The following is a 19,668-nucleotide window of genomic DNA, read 5'->3' as shown; positions in this document are numbered from 1 at the left end:
CTCACCACTCAGCTTGCCCTTGATAGAAAGTGTGTGACTTTGTTGAAGTCAAGGTCTGCCGGAAACAGCTCAAGTTACTTGCAGCAGTCCCTACAAGAAATTCACAGTGAGGAGTGGGCAAGACGAACTGTAGAATACCTGTCAGACTGTGAACTTTACAAAAAGCGATGTGCCCTTATCCAGTCTGAAGCAGTTTATCAGCGGCCACCACCTTTTTGTCCCCTACCCCTGGCACAGTGGTTTGAAACCATTCATGCAAATGAGATCCTTGGTCATCTGGATGAGCTGAAGGGTGTCATTACCTCTACATATGGTAGAATCCTGAAGCTTGATTCAACAAAGAAGGTAAATACACACTCATATACGCATACACAAACACACACAGATATATATATATACGTATATATATATATATATATATATATATATATATATATATATATATATATATATATATATATATATATATATATAGTGGTTTGAAACCATTCATGCAAATGAGATCCTTGGTCATCTGGATGAGCTGAAGGGTGTCATTACCTCTACATATATATACATACATGTGTGTGTATGTATACATTACAAATATTATTTATACCTGATGGATGTTTGTGTTATTTGTGCTCATATAGATTACCAAAAAACTTGCTGGTGGCATTGCAGACACAGCTACATGGATGACCAATATTGGAAACGAGTTTGGCCAAGTTTTGAATTGTGTCCTGACCACTAGTGAGGGAGCTGGCCTAGATGAACTGTGTCAAGGTATAGTCAAGCGCTACATGGATGCTGGGGAGCCAGAGCCAGAAGTGATTTATGTTGACAGAGATTGCTGCAATGAAACAGGTGTGTGACAATTTTTTTTAAAATTGTGATAAATTAATTGCTTAGTTTCATAAATTCACTCATTGTTTCTCATTGGTACAGGTGTAACCCCAGTTCTCATCTGGTTTCGACCATGGAAATTCAAAGTAAGACTTGATATTTTTCACTTCATGAGGCGTTTCACTTTAGGTCTTACAACAGAGCACCATCCACTGTTTGGCACATTTTGCTCCAAGTTGTCCAGCTGCATTTTTGAGTGGGACAAGGATGACATCCATCAGCTTAAAGAGGCAAAGAAGGCAGAGCTTTTAAAAAAATGTGGTGGCCATATTCCATCTGAAGCCCAAATTCTGTCGAGCATCACCTCCAGTGAGCTGGCCAAACACTGCAGGAGGAGGACTCGTGGGGTTGAAGAAACGCGGTCAATGATACAAGGATTGCTGGACTCAATGTGGGAACTGACAGACACCACAGGCTTGCGTCTCATAAATCCAGAGAGCATGGCACATGTGTGGGAGGTACAGCAAAAGCACTTGCCATGCATCCAAGATCCACCTGGTGTACAGCTTTACACAAAACTGAGCACTGGGTTACAGAAGGGCGACAAGGCCTTGGATGTTCTGAGGTGTGGCAGAGGATCCTCTTCTCTGGAGAGCTTCCATCACCACCAGTGTAATTTTATTCCAGGTAAACTATCATGTTTTATAAATAAATCTTTTGCATAAATCATTTATTATTACATGATGCTGTTGAATTCTTATTCTCAAAACAATATGCATTTGTCTCATTGAAGATTTCCTGTTTTCCTAAACTTTTGTTATTTACTAAATGCAATTAGTATTTTAATAATTTGAAACATTTTGTCTTTTAGGGTGGCGATGCAATGCTCTGCACACACAGATGTACATGCTTGAGGGTGTATCTAGATGGAACATCAACCGAGCATATCAAGCTCTGGACATGAGTGGCACGTCACAAAGTAAAATCTATGATGTACGTTTGATGTCTCAAATGAATGGTTTCAGCAGCAGAGTCCTCGGGTGTGCCCTCCTGCCAGAATTCATACCCCCTGGGAAACCCACTGGTAAGATATATTAGTGTTTTTGGATGCTGTAGTCTGAATTCTCATTTACCATTAATTTCTATAACTACTTGCTTGATAATAAAATTGCGGTTTACACTGTCTGTGACTAGTTCCAAGCTGATATCAGGAAAAAATAATGACAAAAGTACCACATAGAATCGTGGCTCAAGTAGCAATGCTTTTTTCAGAGTTTACTGAGACAGACAGGGAGTATTCACACCCAAAGATCGTCTTTGTTATTATCTACTGTATGTGTAGTAGAAGGTGTTGTCTATGGGTGTCAAAAGGCACCAACAATGGACATCAATGATGGGCTAACGACTGAGTGTCTGTGTAAGGACTCTGCCCGGACTCTGGCCACGTGCATCTGTTTATGTTTCTCGTCACGTGTCTGCCCCGCCTTCGTCTGCTCCTCCCTGTCATCACACCTGATACTTATTGTGTCATTGTCGTCTTGTATTTAATTGTGCCGCGTTGCTTCGTGCAGCGCGGCATCTACTGTGATTTGTCCTGTCTAGTCTGCGTCCTGTTTCATGTTTTCAGTTATTAAACCCTATTTTGATTTATGCTATCCTGCGTTTGGGTCCGCTCTGTTTCCGGTCGTTACAGTCTGTGCTCAACTGAGTGTCTGTGCTCAGCACATTGTTTATTGAGTCGAAACAAATAATTCCTTGATCTTAAGCAAAGGATATAGTAGTCATAAAATAAGGTCATAGACAAAAAAGACAAAAAAAGATGTCACAAAATTACCACAGATCGTACTGAGATACATTAAAAATATATCACATACGGTATGTGTGATTTTACTTTTTTCCTACAAATTTGAAAATAGTTGATTTAAATGCCAAATAATTAACAATAGATTTACAACACATTTAAATAATAATTAACAACACATTTAAACAAATGCGCTAGGTTAGTTATGTCATCTTTATCTATGTCTCTATGTTCTAAACGATTTATGATTTTTTTACGGCAGGAGAGCGTATTGCTGTGGAGTACTTGCTGGCACAGTCAGACAGAGGGGATCTGCTGGCTCCACTACAGCATGCTGAAATAGGTATAACTCTGCCAGAGGTGCAAGCTGAAGTTCAGGAGGATGAGTGTTTGGATGTCACAGTCTGTGATGTAACTGACATCAGCATGGACTCTTCGCACACTGCCTGTAGCCCTAACATGACTGACTCCTCATTCCAGGTAATTGACAATTTTTGATCATCTGTTGTAAATTTATCAAAGAAAAGTTAATTCACAATTCCTCTGAATAAGTTGTTGCATAATGAATCAACAGGTAATATTTTGTTCATCATGGCTTGTAAGTTTATTCCTGTCTCCAATGTTCAAATGAATAATTTAGGAAACCAGTCTTGGAAGCAGTGGCCCTCAACTTACTGACAGTGACAGTGAGGATATTTACTCTGGTGTGCCCGATGCATCAGCTCCGGTAAAATTACCAAAGATTGATCATCTGTAAATTGTGAAATGTGAACAATAATTTATCACAGACCATTAACCGAAATTACTTTTATTATTTAGAATTTTTTTGTGTTTTTTTGTTTCTAATTTTCAGGATAGTTGTTGTGATTCAAGGGGTGTTCCTGGATGGGACGCAGTGGATAACTTGGCAGGGTACCTTGTCAGCCTCAACCGCACCATCACTGCTTTATCTACAAAGGAAACAGCAGAGATCCTGAGGTTGTATAACTGCCTGCATGACATTGACCAAACCCCCTGCAGGTATTCACTTAAATGCAAAAAAAAGACCTTGCCAGGTCCATGGAGAGCTTCACGAAAGCGTAGTGGCTCGGCCCCTGGTCAGCAAGCAGCTGAGAGGTGAGTTGACTTTTAGTAACACATTTTGTCATTTACATACAAGCTGTAGAGTATTTTTCCAACAGTTTTTAAAATCTGTTTGGAATTGTAAAATGTCATGTCGAAATAGCAATTGCAATTATCTTGTTTGTTAGTTTACTTTCTCTATGTTACCTGCAGTGGTAGCTTGTTGTTCCTGGGGTTTGAATTGAAAACCCTCCAAGTTCTTAACCACTGAGTTACCACTCCTCATAGCATACTTCCACCCCAACAGACATTAATTAGTTTGTATGCAAGGAATCAAAATGGTGAGGGATTTGCGGTTCCTTTTAAAATTTGCCAGGCTCCATACAAGACAATGTATAAGTGTAAATATTTCAATATAACATTGTACATTTGTTAATGAAAATGGTATTATTTGAATCATATTTTCTGAAGTAATTGTAAGTATATTAAGGTGATGCTGTTATTGAAATGATTGTAGTGATAAACTACTGATTATACATTATACTGTTTGTCCATAGACTGTTTATGACTCATGGCCAAGCTGCTCAGAGACCTGATAAAAATAGGATTTCTGAATGTGTTGCCCTCAAGCTTTTGAAGGAATACAGGGAACCCAGAAATAGGCCAAAAGACAGCAAAGGAAAAACCTTTCCCATTCCCCAGGCAATTGTAAAGACATACAGTCACATCAAGCAGCTCCTTGAAGACTGCAGGGAACTGCTGGCCCAGACCAACTTGGTGTTAGTAACAATAAACAACACAACAGTTTCTTCTTGGTGAGTTGGATTTCTCTTTTCTATATTCACTTCAATAATAAAAATAAATAAATATGTAATATATACTTTATTGTGTTATGGGAGACAGATGGAGAGGACAACGGAGTAACAATCAGATGTGTTTATTATAACGCGTAACTGTGATACCAGGTAGATAGTATGAACAATAGCAGGGATAAAGAGGATGATGATGAGAAACGTAACTCCAAACACAGACATGACTGACAGTCACAGAATACAGACGAGACAATCCTTAACTTGACAGATGACAGAAGACGATGTTGACGAATAAATGCACAAAGGGTTAGTAGAGTCAGGCAGGTAGTAACAATACACTCATAAGAGATGCATGTATTAACGAGACCGGACGGGGAAGGAATGAATGTGTCAGTCCTTATATACTGTGAGCAGGTGATTGTGAACAGGTGACGGTGATTAGTATTCAGGCGGAGCGTTGCGGGAGAGTGAGTGTGGAGCCTGGCGAATCCGTAGCATCTTAAGCACTTTATTGTAAATATATGTGTATTATACAGATAGGATTATACAGATAGGATATTTATATGTGTGTGTGTGTGTACTGAACTATAAGTTTATTGTACTGAGAAATCATATATATTTAAAAGATATGTTTATCATATATTGGAATTAAAAAAAATTGCGTGCAATTGTTTTATTCTATAATGGATTTGTTTTGTCAGGCTGCTTGACCGGCAAAAAAGAACTGACCGGGACACTTTGCTACAAGGAGTGGAGCTTCCCAAGCAGATAAGTGTGGCAAAGATTTCACTGCCAAACCCTAGAGGGCTCCCAACTGCACCCATGGAACATGGACATACTGTAATTGAGTTCCAGGAGCCTGCAAATTTTGAGGGTGAGGCAGTAATTCGTCACCGCAAACATGCAAGGACTGAGGTATCACATACGGATGTAGCTGCACCTGGCACCAGCCTAGCTCATGTGGCACGTGAATTGTGGCCTGGTGTAAATCCTATGTGGATTAACTGGCATGGATTTTTAAATCAGCAGAGTCAACACCCATCATCGCTAGGTCCTTCATCTCAAGGATGGTCATCTGCTCCACCTCAGCCCCAACAGCACAGTCTCTGGGTTACACATCATTTTTGCCAAGTCCTCAGCCATCAACTCCAGTCCCACAGTCCCAGAACCAGCAATGCGCGTGGAGACTGCGAAAGGCAGAGCTTGAAGACCAAGAGCTTGTGGCAAGAGGGCAGCCACCAAAAAAGCGTCTGTGTAAAGAAGGCTACCACTATCAATGTAAATTGTGTGGTCAGTCAAAGACCAAACTTACTGGCCATACTCAGTCTAAGGGTAAATGGTACTGTCCAGCATCTGGGAAAACCATTGAACAGTGGAAAGACTCTTTGTAAATTCAATCAAAGAACATTTATTTTATTATTATTATTTATTGTCTATTTTTTTCTAGCAATTTATTTTAACATTTTTATGTTATAACCTTTGTAATAAGTTAAATGGTCTATAGTGATAGTATTTATATAATAATTATTGTAGTTATAATATAATAATTGTGATTACATTAAAAAGTAATAATTATTATATTTTTTTTATTCAACTATTATTACTTTATTTATATTATAACTACAATAATTATTATATACTATCACTATAGAACATTTTTAATTAGAACTTTTGTTAATTAGTTAAAACCTAAATTGTTTAAAATTCATGCTTGTATATTAGTGAATAAAGTGTGTTTGGAGAAATAAGCATTATGTGTTAATCTTTTTTGTTACTCTTGTACGACACAAGAACCCGAAACCGGGAAGGGATATTCTTATCATATCCATATTTAAATATTTTATTCATTTTATATTCATTGTGATAGTATATAATTATTGTAGTTATAATATAAATAATAAAGTAATAATAGTTGAATAAAAAATATATATTAATAATAACAATTATTACTTTTTAATTTAATCACAATTATATTATAACTACAATAATTATTGAGACAAAGGCGAGTGAGGATCCAAATGCAGTTCAATCTTTTATTAAGCCAAAACAAGAAATAGGCAAACAGACGGGCAGGCAAAACACTGAGCAAACAGGAAGCGGGAACATAGACACAAACATCCAACAATGACCAACACCAGGGAAGTGAACAGATATAACAAACAGGAACCAATCACCAAGCAGAGACAATCAGTGACTAAGACAACACACCTGAGGGAGAGATGGAGTGCAATTAGTGTCCATGGTAACAAATGAGTGGGCGGAGCAAACAATTAACAGCAAGGCAGACAGAAACAGGGCAAAACACAGACACACTCATTACATTTATACTCATTCTGTCTATATTGTATCTCTTCGTCTTCATTGTTTTCTTTTATAGTATAGTGTTATTTATGTCTGTACCTTTGAGAGTCACAGACTGCTGGAACCAAATTCCTCGTGCGTGTCAACACACTTGGCCAATAAATCTGATTCTGATTCAGATCTTTCACTTTTATGGAAGTCTACAAAGACTTTAATATTAATAAATGTAATATTTATGTAAAAAAAAACAATATTATCTTGCTTTTGGAAAAATAAAGTGAAATAGAGTGAGTATTGGAATATTATCTTGCTTTTGGAAAAATAAAGTGAAAGAGTGAGTATTGCAGAAAACACAATCCAATGGGGTTTCACCGCACAGGTTCGAATCCTGTTCGTGACGGTTTTTTTTTATTTTATTTTTTTTTTATTTTTACGTTTTTTTTCTTGTCCTGCACTGTAAAAAACCCTCCTTTTTTCCCTCTTTTCCCCCTTTTTCCCCCTTTTTCCTTCTTTTTTTTCCCCCCTCCAGGCAGTCCCTTTCGCCCCGGCCCTGGCCGAGAGGTTAAGGCGATGGACTGCTAATCCATTGTGCTCTGCACGCGTGGGTTCGAATCCCATCCTCGTCGCTGACCTCCTCTTTACCTCAACACCATCATTTGTTGCAGGCCTTATGCGTTCCGCTTGGTCCGTGCTAGAATGCGGTGTGAATATCTAGCCGTGGGTTGGGGTGCAGGTAGCGTGGCCGAGCGGTCTAAGGCGCTGGATTAAGGCTCCAGTCTCTTCGGGGGCGTGGGTTCAAATCCCACCGCTGCCAGTAAACCTTTTCAAGGCACCGATTAAGCTTCCTTCCTGTTCCCTCATTCCGTGCTAGAGTGGGGTGTGATAAGCTAGCCCTGGGTCTGCAGCTTTCACAACGTTAGGCAGTATTTCCCTGCTGGTTGGACACAGATGCTTGTTAGTTCACATGAGCTCCGCCAACATAAGGCTATGGAGCACCAATGAACTTTGCAATGCACTGTGGCTTTGGATCTTGGTGTTCTGAACAAGGCCTTTCTAAAGCCCATTTGGTAAAGTAAGTATGCCGCAGAGCTACATTTAAAAAAAACCCATGATTTTCTTAGCGTGCTTTGGGTGTATTTTCTGCACGACGAGGTGGCCGAGATTTCAAACAATTCCTAACCTAGGTCCTAACAAGTCCTAACAATTCCGAACGGCAAGACCTAACAGTTCCGACCGGGGAAAAACAGTCACTGGCCGAAGCAGGGGGTTGGGGCGGGACAAAACAGTCATTGGCCGAAGCAGGGGATTGGGGCGGGACAAAACAGCCATTGGCCGAAACGTAGTCTTAGTCACTACAATCGGTTGTAATTGAAAAAAAAACAACAACAACATTTCACTACATGTCCTACTGAGTACGATTGTTTATGGGACAAAGGTTCGTGGCTGTACAAAAATGCTAATGCAGAGGGATTTGAGATTTCATTTAAATTTCAGGAGGCTCTGTACGAGACGTTGTATAAGTGTAAGTATATCAATATGACAGGATGTAACTGCAATTGCACCTTTATATTATTTTATTATAACTGAATTTTTATTTGAAAATTGGCAAACGTTGTATGTTTGTGAAAACAAAAATAAAAAACTTAGTATGTGATTGTCATTTTCTGCATTAATATTTAGAATAATTATTCAGAATATATATCTATATTTATATACATATATATGTACTGAACTACAAGTTTATTGTACTGAGAAAATCATCTATTTATTTACTTTAAAAAAAAATGTAATTAAATAAATTGTGTGCAATTGTTTTATTCTAAAATGGATTTGTTTTGTCAGGCTGCTTGACCGGCAAAAGAGAACTGACCGGGACACTTTGCTGCAAGGAGTGGAGCTTCCCCAGCAGATCAGTGTGGCAAAGCCTTCACTGCCAAACCCTAGAGGGTTCCCAACAGCACATGTGGAACATGGACATGCTGTCATTGAGTTCCAGGTGCCTGAAAATGTTGAGGATGAGGCAGTAATTCGCCAACGCAAACATGCTAGAACTGAGACTGTGGTATCACATGCAGATGTAGCTTCACCTGGCACCAGCCTGACTCGTGTGGCATGTGAAACTTCTTTCCGGCCTGCTGTCAAGCATGATCCTGTGTAGTTTAACTGGCCTGGATATTCAAATCAGCAGGGTCAACACCCATCAGCACCAGCACCGTCATCTGAGGGATGGTCATTTGCTCCACCTGGTCATCGCCCATCAGCTCCAACATCACAGTCGCTGAGTTATACATCCTCTCTGCCAGGTCATCACCCATCAGTGCTAGCACCTTAGTCTCAGGGTTCTTCATCATTGTGCCAGGTCCCCAGCCAACAGCTCCAGGCCCGCACACTCCCAGCAAAACGTCTCAAGGCACTGATTAAGCTTTTTACCTCTTCCCTCAATCCATGCTAGAGTGGGGTGTGATAAGCTAGCCCTGGGTCTGCAGCTTTCGCAACATAAGGCTATGGAGCACCAATGAACTTTGCAATGCATTGTGGGGTCTTGGCAAGACAAAGGCTTTACAAAGGTTGTGGCAGCCATGCCTTGGACGTATGAATCTTGGGAAAAAGAGTTACCGGACCCCAAGAAACTCACACGCTTACGCCCGCATGCCGAAATAGCTCAGTTGGGAGAGCGTTAGACTGAAGATCTAAAGGTCCCTGGTTCGATCCCGGGTTTCGGCAATTGGTTCCTTTAGCCGTCCTGCCATGCCTTCGGGATGAGTGTTACCGGACCCCAAGAAATTCACACGCTTTCACTCCATCCGTGCTAGAGTCGGGTGTGATAAGCTAGCCCTGGGTCTGCAGCTTCCGCTAAGTTAGGCCATATTTCCCTGCTGGTTGGACGCAGATGCTTGTTATGAAGCACCAGTGAACTTTGCAGTGGCTTTGGATCTTGGTGTTCTGAACAAGACCCACTTCTTAAGCCCATTTGATAAAGTAAGTAAGCTTGCAGAGCTACGTTTTAAAAAAAAAAAAAAACATGATTTTCTTAGCGTCTGTTTTCGGCACGACGAGGTGGCCGAGAGGTTAAGGCGATGGACTGCTAATCCATTGTGCTCTGCACGCGTGGGTTCGAATCCCATCCTCGTCGCTGACCTCCTCTTTACCTCAACACCATCATTTGTTGCAGGCCTTATGCGTTCCGCTTGGTCCGTGCTAGAATGCGGTGTGAATATCTAGCCGTGGGTTGGGGTGCAGGTAGCGTGGCCGAGCGGTCTAAGGCGCTGGATTAAGGCTCCAGTCTCTTCGGGGGCGTGGGTTCAAATCCCACCGCTGCCAGTAAACCTTTTCAAGGCACCGATTAAGCTTCCTTCCTGTTCCCTCATTCCGTGCTAGAGTGGGGTGTGATAAGCTAGCCCTGGGTCTGCAGCTTTCACAACGTTAGGCAGTATTTCCCTGCTGGTTGGACACAGATGCTTGTTAGTTCACATGAGCTCCGCCAACATAAGGCTATGGAGCACCAATGAACTTTGCAATGCACTGTGGCTTTGGATCTTGGTGTTCTGAACAAGGCCTTTCTAAAGCCCATTTGGTAAAGTAAGTATGCCGCAGAGCTACATTTAAAAAAAACCCATGATTTTCTTAGCGTGCTTTGGGTGTATTTTCTGCACGACGAGGTGGCCGAGATTTCAAACAATTCCTAACCTAGGTCCTAACAAGTCCTAACAATTCCGAACGGCAAGACCTAACAGTTCCGACCGGGGAAAAACAGTCACTGGCCGAAGCAGGGGGTTGGGGCGGGACAAAACAGTCATTGGCCGAAGCAGGGGATTGGGGCGGGACAAAACAGCCATTGGCCGAAACGTAGTCTTAGTCACTACAATCGGTTGTAATTGAAAAAAAAACAACAACAACATTTCACTACATGTCCTACTGAGTACGATTGTTTATGGGACAAAGGTTCGTGGCTGTACAAAAATGCTAATGCAGAGGGATTTGAGATTTCATTTAAATTTCAGGAGGCTCTGTACGAGACGTTGTATAAGTGTAAGTATATCAATATGACAGGATGTAACTGCAATTGCACCTTTATATTATTTTATTATAACTGAATTTTTATTTGAAAATTGGCAAACGTTGTATGTTTGTGAAAACAAAAATAAAAAACTTAGTATGTGATTGTCATTTTCTGCATTAATATTTAGAATAATTATTCAGAATATATATCTATATTTATATACATATATATGTACTGAACTACAAGTTTATTGTACTGAGAAAATCATCTATTTATTTACTTTAAAAAAAAATGTAATTAAATAAATTGTGTGCAATTGTTTTATTCTAAAATGGATTTGTTTTGTCAGGCTGCTTGACCGGCAAAAGAGAACTGACCGGGACACTTTGCTGCAAGGAGTGGAGCTTCCCCAGCAGATCAGTGTGGCAAAGCCTTCACTGCCAAACCCTAGAGGGTTCCCAACAGCACATGTGGAACATGGACATGCTGTCATTGAGTTCCAGGTGCCTGAAAATGTTGAGGATGAGGCAGTAATTCGCCAACGCAAACATGCTAGAACTGAGACTGTGGTATCACATGCAGATGTAGCTTCACCTGGCACCAGCCTGACTCGTGTGGCATGTGAAACTTCTTTCCGGCCTGCTGTCAAGCATGATCCTGTGTAGTTTAACTGGCCTGGATATTCAAATCAGCAGGGTCAACACCCATCAGCACCAGCACCGTCATCTGAGGGATGGTCATTTGCTCCACCTGGTCATCGCCCATCAGCTCCAACATCACAGTCGCTGAGTTATACATCCTCTCTGCCAGGTCATCACCCATCAGTGCTAGCACCTTAGTCTCAGGGTTCTTCATCATTGTGCCAGGTCCCCAGCCAACAGCTCCAGGCCCGCACACTCCCAGCAAAACGTCTCAAGGCACTGATTAAGCTTTTTACCTCTTCCCTCAATCCATGCTAGAGTGGGGTGTGATAAGCTAGCCCTGGGTCTGCAGCTTTCGCAACATAAGGCTATGGAGCACCAATGAACTTTGCAATGCATTGTGGGGTCTTGGCAAGACAAAGGCTTTACAAAGGTTGTGGCAGCCATGCCTTGGACGTATGAATCTTGGGAAAAAGAGTTACCGGACCCCAAGAAACTCACACGCTTACGCCCGCATGCCGAAATAGCTCAGTTGGGAGAGCGTTAGACTGAAGATCTAAAGGTCCCTGGTTCGATCCCGGGTTTCGGCAATTGGTTCCTTTAGCCGTCCTGCCATGCCTTCGGGATGAGTGTTACCGGACCCCAAGAAATTCACACGCTTTCACTCCATCCGTGCTAGAGTCGGGTGTGATAAGCTAGCCCTGGGTCTGCAGCTTCCGCTAAGTTAGGCCATATTTCCCTGCTGGTTGGACGCAGATGCTTGTTATGAAGCACCAGTGAACTTTGCAGTGGCTTTGGATCTTGGTGTTCTGAACAAGACCCACTTCTTAAGCCCATTTGATAAAGTAAGTAAGCTTGCAGAGCTACGTTTTAAAAAAAAAAAAAAACATGATTTTCTTAGCGTCTGTTTTCGGCACGACGAGGTGGCCGAGAGGTTAAGGCGATGGACTGCTAATCCATTGTGCTCTGCACGCGTGGGTTCGAATCCCATCCTCGTCGCTGACCTCCTCTTTACCTCAACACCATCATTTGTTGCAGGCCTTATGCGTTCCGCTTGGTCCGTGCTAGAATGCGGTGTGAATATCTAGCCGTGGGTTGGGGTGCAGGTAGCGTGGCCGAGCGGTCTAAGGCGCTGGATTAAGGCTCCAGTCTCTTCGGGGGCGTGGGTTCAAATCCCACCGCTGCCAGCAAACCTTTTCAAGGCACCGATTAAGCTTCCTACCTGTTCCCTCATTCCGTGCTAGAGTGGGGTGTGATAAGCTAGCCCTGGGTCTGCAGCTTTCACAACGTTAGGCAGTATTTCCCTGCTGGTTGGACACAGATGCTTGTTAGTTCACATGAGCTCCGCCAACATAAGGCTATGGAGCACCAATGAACTTTGCAATGCACTGTGGCTTTGGATCTTGGTGTTCTGAACAAGGCCTTTCTAAAGCCCATTTGGTAAAGTAAGTATGCCGCAGAGCTACATTTAAAAAAAACCCATGATTTTCTTAGCGTGCTTTGGGTGTATTTTCTGCACGACGAGGTGGCCGAGATTTCAAACAATTCCTAACCTAGGTCCTAACAAGTCCTAACAATTCCGAACGGCAAGACCTAACAGTTCCGACCGGGGAAAAACAGTCACTGGCCGAAGCAGGGGGTTGGGGCGGGACAAAACAGTCATTGGCCGAAGCAGGGGATTGGGGCGGGACAAAACAGCCATTGGCCGAAACGTAGTCTTAGTCACTACAATCGGTTGTAATTGAAAAAAAAACAACAACAACATTTCACTACATGTCCTACTGAGTACGATTGTTTATGGGACAAAGGTTCGTGGCTGTACAAAAATGCTAATGCAGAGGGATTTGAGATTTCATTTAAATTTCAGGAGGCTCTGTACGAGACGTTGTATAAGTGTAAGTATATCAATATGACAGGATGTAACTGCAATTGCACCTTTATATTATTTTATTATAACTGAATTTTTATTTGAAAATTGGCAAACGTTGTATGTTTGTGAAAACAAAAATAAAAAACTTAGTATGTGATTGTCATTTTCTGCATTAATATTTAGAATAATTATTCAGAATATATATCTATATTTATATACATATATATGTACTGAACTACAAGTTTATTGTACTGAGAAAATCATCTATTTATTTACTTTAAAAAAAAATGTAATTAAATAAATTGTGTGCAATTGTTTTATTCTAAAATGGATTTGTTTTGTCAGGCTGCTTGACCGGCAAAAGAGAACTGACCGGGACACTTTGCTGCAAGGAGTGGAGCTTCCCCAGCAGATCAGTGTGGCAAAGCCTTCACTGCCAAACCCTAGAGGGTTCCCAACAGCACATGTGGAACATGGACATGCTGTCATTGAGTTCCAGGTGCCTGAAAATGTTGAGGATGAGGCAGTAATTCGCCACCGCAAACATGCTAGAACTGAGACTGTGGTATCACATGCAGATGTAGCTTCACCTGGCACCAGCCTGACTCGTGTGGCATGTGAAACTTCTTTCCGGCCTGCTGTCAAGCATGATCCTGTGTAGTTTAACTGGCCTGGATATTCAAATCAGCAGGGTCAACACCCATCAGCACCAGCACCGTCATCTGAGGGATGGTCATTTGCTCCACCTGGTCATCGCCCATCAGCTCCAACATCACAGTCGCTGAGTTATACATCCTCTCTGCCAGGTCATCACCCATCAGTGCTAGCACCTTAGTCTCAGGGTTCTTCATCATTGTGCCAGGTCCCCAGCCAACAGCTCCAGGCCCGCACACTCCCAGCAAAACGTCTCAAGGCACTGATTAAGCTTTTTACCTCTTCCCTCAATCCATGCTAGAGTGGGGTGTGATAAGCTAGCCCTGGGTCTGCAGCTTTCGCAACATAAGGCTATGGAGCACCAATGAACTTTGCAATGCATTGTGGGGTCTTGGCAAGACAAAGGCTTTACAAAGGTTGTGGCAGCCATGCCTTGGACGTATGAATCTTGGGAAAAAGAGTTACCGGACCCGAAGAAACTCACACGCTTACGCCCGCATGCCGAAATAGCTCAGTTGGGAGAGCGTTAGACTGAAGATCTAAAGGTCCCTGGTTCGATCCCGGGTTTCGGCAATTGGTTCCTTTAGCCGTCCTGCCATGCCTTCGGGATGAGTGTTACCGGACCCCAAGAAATTCACACGCTTTCACTCCATCCGTGCTAGAGTCGGGTGTGATAAGCTAGCCCTGGGTCTGCAGCTTCCGCTAAGTTAGGCCATATTTCCCTGCTGGTTGGACGCAGATGCTTGTTATGAAGCACCAGTGAACTTTGCAGTGGCTTTGGATCTTGGTGTTCTGAACAAGACCCACTTCTTAAGCCCATTTGATAAAGTAAGTAAGCTTGCAGAGCTACGTTTTAAAAAAAAAAAAAAAACATGATTTTCTTAGCGTCTGTTTTCGGCACGACGAGGTGGCCGAGAGGTTAAGGCGATGGACTGCTAATCCATTGTGCTCTGCACGCGTGGGTTCGAATCCCATCCTCGTCGCTGACCTCCTCTTTACCTCAACACCATCATTTGTTGCAGGCCTTATGCGTTCCGCTTGGTCCGTGCTAGAATGCGGTGTGAATATCTAGCCGTGGGTTGGGGTGCAGGTAGCGTGGCCGAGCGGTCTAAGGCGCTGGATTAAGGCTCCAGTCTCTTCGGGGGCGTGGGTTCAAATCCCACCGCTGCCAGCAAACCTTTTCAAGGCACCGATTAAGCTTCCTACCTGTTCCCTCATTCCGTGCTAGAGTGGGGTGTGATAAGCTAGCCCTGGGTCTGCAGCTTTCACAACGTTAGGCAGTATTTCCCTGCTGGTTGGACACAGATGCTTGTTAGTTCACATGAGCTCCGCCAACATAAGGCTATGGAGCACCAATGAACTTTGCAATGCACTGTGGCTTTGGATCTTGGTGTTCTGAACAAGGCCTTTCTAAAGCCCATTTGGTAAAGTAAGTATGCCGCAGAGCTACATTTAAAAAAAACCCATGATTTTCTTAGCGTGCTTTGGGTGTATTTTCTGCACGACGAGGTGGCCGAGATTTCAAACAATTCCTAACCTAGGTCCTAACAAGTCCTAACAATTCCGAACGGCAAGACCTAACAGTTCCGACCGGGGAAAAACAGTCACTGGCCGAAGCAGGGGGTTGGGGCGGGACAAAACAGTCATTGGCCGAAGCAGGGGATTGGGGCGGGACAAAACAGCCATTGGCCGAAACGTAGTCTTAGTCACTACAATCGGTTGTAATTGAAAAAAAAACAACAACAACATTTCACTACATGTCCTACTGAGTACGATTGTTTATGGGACAAAGGTTCGTGGCTGTACAAAAATGCTAATGCAGAGGGATTTGAGATTTCATTTAAATTTCAGGAGGCTCTGTACGAGACGTTGTATAAGTGTAAGTATATCAATATGACAGGATGTAACTGCAATTGCACCTTTATATTATTTTATTATAACTGAATTTTTATTTGAAAATTGGCAAACGTTGTATGTTTGTGAAAACAAAAATAAAAAACTTAGTATGTGATTGTCATTTTCTGCATTAATATTTAGAATAATTATTCAGAATATATATCTATATTTATATACATATATATGTACTGAACTACAAGTTTATTGTACTGAGAAAATCATCTATTTATTTACTTTAAAAAAAAATGTAATTAAATAAATTGTGTGCAATTGTTTTATTCTAAAATGGATTTGTTTTGTCAGGCTGCTTGACCGGCAAAAGAGAACTGACCGGGACACTTTGCTGCAAGGAGTGGAGCTTCCCCAGCAGATCAGTGTGGCAAAGCCTTCACTGCCAAACCCTAGAGGGTTCCCAACAGCACATGTGGAACATGGACATGCTGTCATTGAGTTCCAGGTGCCTGAAAATGTTGAGGATGAGGCAGTAATTCGCCAACGCAAACATGCTAGAACTGAGACTGTGGTATCACATGCAGATGTAGCTTCACCTGGCACCAGCCTGACTCGTGTGGCATGTGAAACTTCTTTCCGGCCTGCTGTCAAGCATGATCCTGTGTAGTTTAACTGGCCTGGATATTCAAATCAGCAGGGTCAACACCCATCAGCACCAGCACCGTCATCTGAGGGATGGTCATTTGCTCCACCTGGTCATCGCCCATCAGCTCCAACATCACAGTCGCTGAGTTATACATCCTCTCTGCCAGGTCATCACCCATCAGTGCTAGCACCTTAGTCTCAGGGTTCTTCATCATTGTGCCAGGTCCCCAGCCAACAGCTCCAGGCCCGCACACTCCCAGCAAAACGTCTCAAGGCACTGATTAAGCTTTTTACCTCTTCCCTCAATCCATGCTAGAGTGGGGTGTGATAAGCTAGCCCTGGGTCTGCAGCTTTCGCAACATAAGGCTATGGAGCACCAATGAACTTTGCAATGCATTGTGGGGTCTTGGCAAGACAAAGGCTTTACAAAGGTTGTGGCAGCCATGCCTTGGACGTATGAATCTTGGGAAAAAGAGTTACCGGACCCCAAGAAACTCACACGCTTACGCCCGCATGCCGAAATAGCTCAGTTGGGAGAGCGTTAGACTGAAGATCTAAAGGTCCCTGGTTCGATCCCGGGTTTCGGCAATTGGTTCCTTTAGCCGTCCTGCCATGCCTTCGGGATGAGTGTTACCGGACCCCAAGAAATTCACACGCTTTCACTCCATCCGTGCTAGAGTCGGGTGTGATAAGCTAGCCCTGGGTCTGCAGCTTCCGCTAAGTTAGGCCATATTTCCCTGCTGGTTGGACGCAGATGCTTGTTATGAAGCACCAGTGAACTTTGCAGTGGCTTTGGATCTTGGTGTTCTGAACAAGACCCACTTCTTAAGCCCATTTGATAAAGTAAGTAAGCTTGCAGAGCTACGTTTTAAAAAAAAAAAAAAACATGATTTTCTTAGCGTCTGTTTTCGGCACGACGAGGTGGCCGAGAGGTTAAGGCGATGGACTGCTAATCCATTGTGCTCTGCACGCGTGGGTTCGAATCCCATCCTCGTCGCTGACCTCCTCTTTACCTCAACACCATCATTTGTTGCAGGCCTTATGCGTTCCGCTTGGTCCGTGCTAGAATGCGGTGTGAATATCTAGCCGTGGGTTGGGGTGCAGGTAGCGTGGCCGAGCGGTCTAAGGCGCTGGATTAAGGCTCCAGTCTCTTCGGGGGCGTGGGTTCAAATCCCACCGCTGCCAGCAAACCTTTTCAAGGCACCGATTAAGCTTCCTACCTGTTCCCTCATTCCGTGCTAGAGTGGGGTGTGATAAGCTAGCCCTGGGTCTGCAGCTTTCACAACGTTAGGCAGTATTTCCCTGCTGGTTGGACACAGATGCTTGTTAGTTCACATGAGCTCCGCCAACATAAGGCTATGGAGCACCAATGAACTTTGCAATGCACTGTGGCTTTGGATCTTGGTGTTCTGAACAAGGCCTTTCTAAAGCCCATTTGGTAAAGTAAGTATGCCGCAGAGCTACATTTAAAAAAAACCCATGATTTTCTTAGCGTGCTTTGGGTGTATTTTCTGCACGACGAGGTGGCCGAGATTTCAAACAATTCCTAACCTAGGTCCTAACAAGTCCTAACAATTCCGAACGGCAAGACCTAACAGTTCCGACCGGGGAAAAACAGTCACTGGCCGAAGCAGGGGGTTGGGGCGGGACAAAACAGTCATTGGCCGAAGCAGGGGATTGGGGCGGGACAAAACAGCCATTGGCCGAAACGTAGTCTTAGTCACTACAATCGGTTGTAATTGAAAAAAAAACAACAACAACATTTCACTACATGTCCTACTGAGTACGATTGTTTATGGGACAAAGGTTCGTGGCTGTACAAAAATGCTAATGCAGAGGGATTTGAGATTTCATTTAAATTTCAGGAGGCTCTGTACGAGACGTTGTATAAGTGTAAGTATATCAATATGACAGGATGTAACTGCAATTGCACCTTTATATTATTTTATTATAACTGAATTTTTATTTGAAAATTGGCAAACGTTGTATGTTTGTGAAAACAAAAATAAAAAACTTAGTATGTGATTGTCATTTTCTGCATTAATATTTAGAATAATTATTCAGAATATATATCTATATTTATATACATATATATGTACTGAACTACAAGTTTATTGTACTGAGAAAATCATCTATTTATTTACTTTAAAAAAAAATGTAATTAAATAAATTGTGTGCAATTGTTTTATTCTAAAATGGATTTGTTTTGTCAGGCTGCTTGACCGGCAAAAGAGAACTGACCGGGACACTTTGCTGCAAGGAGTGGAGCTTCCCCAGCAGATCAGTGTGGCAAAGCCTTCACTGCCAAACCCTAGAGGGTTCCCAACAGCACATGTGGAACATGGACATGCTGTCATTGAGTTCCAGGTGCCTGAAAATGTTGAGGATGAGGCAGTAATTCGCCACCGCAAACATGCTAGAACTGAGACTGTGGTATCACATGCAGATGTAGCTTCACCTGGCACCAGCCTGACTCGTGTGGCATGTGAAACTTCTTTCCGGCCTGCTGTCAAGCATGATCCTGTGTAGTTTAACTGGCCTGGATATTCAAATCAGCAGGGTCAACACCCATCAGCACCAGCACCGTCATCTGAGGGATGGTCATTTGCTCCACCTGGTCATCGCCCATCAGCTCCAACATCACAGTCGCTGAGTTATACATCCTCTCTGCCAGGTCATCACCCATCAGTGCTAGCACCTTAGTCTCAGGGTTCTTCATCATTGTGCCAGGTCCCCAGCCAACAGCTCCAGGCCCGCACACTCCCAGCAAAACGTCTCAAGGCACTGATTAAGCTTTTTACCTCTTCCCTCAATCCATGCTAGAGTGGGGTGTGATAAGCTAGCCCTGGGTCTGCAGCTTTCGCAACATAAGGCTATGGAGCACCAATGAACTTTGCAATGCATTGTGGGGTCTTGGCAAGACAAAGGCTTTACAAAGGTTGTGGCAGCCATGCCTTGGACGTATGAATCTTGGGAAAAAGAGTTACCGGACCCCAAGAAACTCACACGCTTACGCCCGCATGCCGAAATAGCTCAGTTGGGAGAGCGTTAGACTGAAGATCTAAAGGTCCCTGGTTCGATCCCGGGTTTCGGCAATTGGTTCCTTTAGCCGTCCTGCCATGCCTTCGGGATGAGTGTTACCGGACCCCAAGAAATTCACACGCTTTCACTCCATCCGTGCTAGAGTCGGGTGTGATAAGCTAGCCCTG

The 19,668-nt window shown here is 43.1% G+C and overlaps 14 non-coding genes across 14 annotated transcripts; all 14 read left to right on the top strand.

Moving 5' to 3' along the window:
- Positions 1-7,533: 7,533 nt before the first annotated feature.
- On the top strand, positions 7,534-7,615 carry trnal-aag (transfer RNA leucine (anticodon AAG)). The gene has a single exon. It is a non-coding gene; the product is annotated as a tRNA-Leu (tRNA).
- A 1,837-nt stretch (positions 7,616-9,452) lies between these two features.
- Positions 9,453-9,525, top strand: trnaf-gaa (transfer RNA phenylalanine (anticodon GAA)). The gene has a single exon. It is a non-coding gene; the product is annotated as a tRNA-Phe (tRNA).
- A 327-nt stretch (positions 9,526-9,852) lies between these two features.
- Positions 9,853-9,934, top strand: trnas-gcu (transfer RNA serine (anticodon GCU)). The gene has a single exon. It is a non-coding gene; the product is annotated as a tRNA-Ser (tRNA).
- Positions 9,935-10,040: 106 nt separating this feature from the next.
- trnal-aag (transfer RNA leucine (anticodon AAG)) lies at positions 10,041-10,122 on the top strand. The gene has a single exon. It is a non-coding gene; the product is annotated as a tRNA-Leu (tRNA).
- A 1,837-nt stretch (positions 10,123-11,959) lies between these two features.
- trnaf-gaa (transfer RNA phenylalanine (anticodon GAA)) lies at positions 11,960-12,032 on the top strand. The gene has a single exon. It is a non-coding gene; the product is annotated as a tRNA-Phe (tRNA).
- Positions 12,033-12,359: 327 nt separating this feature from the next.
- trnas-gcu (transfer RNA serine (anticodon GCU)) lies at positions 12,360-12,441 on the top strand. Its single transcript has one exon. It is a non-coding gene; the product is annotated as a tRNA-Ser (tRNA).
- A 106-nt stretch (positions 12,442-12,547) lies between these two features.
- trnal-aag (transfer RNA leucine (anticodon AAG)) lies at positions 12,548-12,629 on the top strand. Its single transcript has one exon. It is a non-coding gene; the product is annotated as a tRNA-Leu (tRNA).
- A 1,837-nt stretch (positions 12,630-14,466) lies between these two features.
- Positions 14,467-14,539, top strand: trnaf-gaa (transfer RNA phenylalanine (anticodon GAA)). The gene has a single exon. It is a non-coding gene; the product is annotated as a tRNA-Phe (tRNA).
- Positions 14,540-14,867: 328 nt separating this feature from the next.
- trnas-gcu (transfer RNA serine (anticodon GCU)) lies at positions 14,868-14,949 on the top strand. Its single transcript has one exon. It is a non-coding gene; the product is annotated as a tRNA-Ser (tRNA).
- A 106-nt stretch (positions 14,950-15,055) lies between these two features.
- Positions 15,056-15,137, top strand: trnal-aag (transfer RNA leucine (anticodon AAG)). The gene has a single exon. It is a non-coding gene; the product is annotated as a tRNA-Leu (tRNA).
- A 1,837-nt stretch (positions 15,138-16,974) lies between these two features.
- Positions 16,975-17,047, top strand: trnaf-gaa (transfer RNA phenylalanine (anticodon GAA)). The gene has a single exon. It is a non-coding gene; the product is annotated as a tRNA-Phe (tRNA).
- Positions 17,048-17,374: 327 nt separating this feature from the next.
- trnas-gcu (transfer RNA serine (anticodon GCU)) lies at positions 17,375-17,456 on the top strand. The gene has a single exon. It is a non-coding gene; the product is annotated as a tRNA-Ser (tRNA).
- Positions 17,457-17,562: 106 nt separating this feature from the next.
- Positions 17,563-17,644, top strand: trnal-aag (transfer RNA leucine (anticodon AAG)). Its single transcript has one exon. It is a non-coding gene; the product is annotated as a tRNA-Leu (tRNA).
- A 1,837-nt stretch (positions 17,645-19,481) lies between these two features.
- trnaf-gaa (transfer RNA phenylalanine (anticodon GAA)) lies at positions 19,482-19,554 on the top strand. The gene has a single exon. It is a non-coding gene; the product is annotated as a tRNA-Phe (tRNA).
- Positions 19,555-19,668: the final 114 nt, after the last annotated feature.

The sequence above is a fragment of the Tachysurus vachellii genome, chromosome 4 (genome assembly GCF_030014155.1).
Source record: "Tachysurus vachellii isolate PV-2020 chromosome 4, HZAU_Pvac_v1, whole genome shotgun sequence".
Taxonomy (NCBI): domain Eukaryota; kingdom Metazoa; phylum Chordata; class Actinopteri; order Siluriformes; family Bagridae; genus Tachysurus; species Tachysurus vachellii.
The sequence above is the reverse complement of the archived record's forward strand: the minus strand, read 5'-3'. Positions and strand labels throughout refer to the sequence as shown.